Here is a 2,642-nt window from a genome sequence, read left to right as displayed (position 1 = left end):
GCTTCTGGGGTGGAATAATATGAGGGGGGACTGCTGGGGTGGAATAATATGAGGGGGGACTGCTGGGGTGGAATAATATGAGGGGGAGCTGCTGGGGGTGGAATATATGAAGGGAAGCTGCTGGAGGTGGAATAATATGAGAGGGAGCTACTGGAGTGCAATAATATGGGGGGAGCTACTGGAGTGGAATAATATGGGGGGAGCTGCTGGGGGGAATCATATGGGAGGAGCTGCTGGGGTGTAATAATATGAGGGGAGCTGCTGAAGGTGGAATAATATAGGGGGAGCTGCTGGGGGGAATAATATGAGGGGGGGCTGCTGGGGTGGAATAATATGAGGGAGGGCTGCTGGGGTGGAATAATATGAGGGGGGGGGCTGCTGGGGGGAATAATATAAGAGGGAGCTGGGGAGCTACTGGGGGGATAATATGAGAGGGAGCTGGGGAGCTACTGGGGGGATAATATGAGAGGGAGCTGCTGGGGGGAATATATGAGGGGTAGATGCTGGGGAGGAATATATGAGGGGGAGCTGCTGCGGGGGAGTAATATGAGGGGGAGCTGCTGGGGGAATAATATGGGGTTTGGTTCTGGGAATAATAATATAAGGAAAGCTGTGATGTGGGGAATAATATAAGGGGGAAGTTATAGGCACAATAAGAAGGAAGCTGCTACCACATAATCCCCCCCCCCATGACCGGTGCTGACTGCCCCCCATGACCGGTGCTGACTGCCCCCCCATGACCGGTGCTGACTGCCGTGCTCCGTGATCAGGCAGGAGGAGTTACCTGCTTCATCCACAGTCAGGTGTCACATCCCCCAATCCTGAGCCTGGGATTTGCTTCTTACATGAAAGGGCAGTTCTGAAACCTGAACCAGAGACAGAATCTATAAAATATGTGTAACGAATAATAAAGTGTTTCACATTCTGTGGGGGGTCAGCTGGTCTGAGCGTCTCTGCCCCCAGACTACATCTTGTAAGTGTGTTTTTCCCCCCTTTATGTTTGGTCCCTGGTCCCAAAATGCCAACTCTTTAATTGCTGGAGAGCCATGGACTGTGTTGAGGTGCAGGAGCTGTGCTGAGGTGCAGGAGCTATGCTGAGGTGCAGGAGCTGTGCTGGGGTGCAGGAGCTGTGTTGTGGTGCAGGAGCTGTGTTGGGGTGCAGGAGCTATGCTGGGGTGCAGGGACTGTATTGGGGTGCAGGAGCTTTGCTGGGGTGGAGGAGCTGTGTTGGGGTGCAGGAGCTTTGCTGGGGTGCAGGAGCTGTGTTGGGGTGCTGGAGCTCTGCTGGGGCTCAGGAGCTGTGCTGGGGTGCAGGAGCTGTGTTGGGGCTCAGGAGCGGTTCTAGGTTGTAAGAGCTGTGTTGGGGTGCAGGAGCTCTGCTGGGATATGGGAGCTGTGCTGGGGTGCAGGAGCTGTGTTAGGGTGCGGGAGCTGTGTTGGGGTGCAGGAGCTATGCTGGGGTGCAAGGACTGTGTTGGGGTGCAGAAGCTGTGCTGGGGTGCAGAAGCTATGCTGAGGTGCAGGAGCTGTGCTGGGGTGCAGGAGCTGTGCTGGGGTGCAGGAGCTGTGTTGTGGTGTAGGAGCTGTGCTGGGGTGCAGGAGCTGTGTTGTGGTGTAGGAGCTGTGTTGGGGTGCAGGAGCTATGCTGGGGTGCAGGGACTGTATTGGGGTGCAGGAGCTTTGCTGGGGTGCAGGAGCTGTGTTGGGGTGCAGGAGCTTTGCTGGGGTGCAGGAGCTGTGTTGGGGTGCAGGAGCTGTGTTGGGGTGCTGGAGCTCTGCTGGGGCTCAGGAGCTGTGCTGGGGTGCAGGAGCTGTGTTGGGGCTCAGGAGCTGTGCTGGGGTGCAGGAGCTGTGTTGGGGTGCAGGAGCTATGCTGGGGTGCAGGAGCTGTGTTGGGGTGCAGGAGCTGTGCTGGGGTGCAGGAGCTGTGTTGGGGTGCAGGAGCTGTGTTTGGGTGCAGGAGCTGAGGTGTAGGAGCTGTGCTGGGGTGCAGGAGCTGTGTTTGGGTGCAGGAGCTGTGCTGGGGTGCAGGAGCTGTGCTGGGGTGCAGGAGCTGTGCTGGGGTGCAGGGACTGTGTTGGGGTGCAGGAGCTGTGTTTGGGTGCAGGAGCTGAGGTGTAGGAGCTGTGTTGGGGTGCAGGAGCTGTGCTGGGGTGCAGGAGCTGTGTTGGGGTGCAAGAGCTGTGTTGGGGTGCTGGAGCTGTGCTGGGGTGCAGGGACTGTGTTGGGGTGCAGGAGCTGTGTTTGGGTGCAGGATCTGTGTTGGGGTGCAAGAGCTATGCTGGGGTGCAGGGACTGTGTTGGGGTGCAGGAGCTGTGTTGGGTGCAGGAGCTGTGTTGGGATGTTGGAGCTGTGCTGGGGTGCAGGAGCTGCGTTGGGGTACAGGAGCTGCGCTGGGGTGCAAGAGATGTGTTGGGTTCAGGAGCTGTGCTGGGGTGCAGGAGCTGTGTTTGGGTGCAGGAGCTGTGCTGAGGTGTAGGAGCTGTGTTGGGGTGCAGGAGCTGTGTTGGGGTGCAGGAGCGGTGCTGGGGTGCAGGAGCTGTGCTGGGGTGCAGCTCATTTTGCATCCTGAGTAGTAGATACATGTGAAATTGAGTTGAAATCAATTAACCCCTTACAGTAACAAGCGTATCACCTGCTG

The sequence above is a fragment of the Engystomops pustulosus genome, chromosome 9, assembly GCF_040894005.1.
Source record: "Engystomops pustulosus chromosome 9, aEngPut4.maternal, whole genome shotgun sequence".
In the NCBI taxonomy this organism is placed as follows: domain Eukaryota; kingdom Metazoa; phylum Chordata; class Amphibia; order Anura; family Leptodactylidae; genus Engystomops; species Engystomops pustulosus.
Note: the sequence above shows the minus strand (reverse complement) of the source record.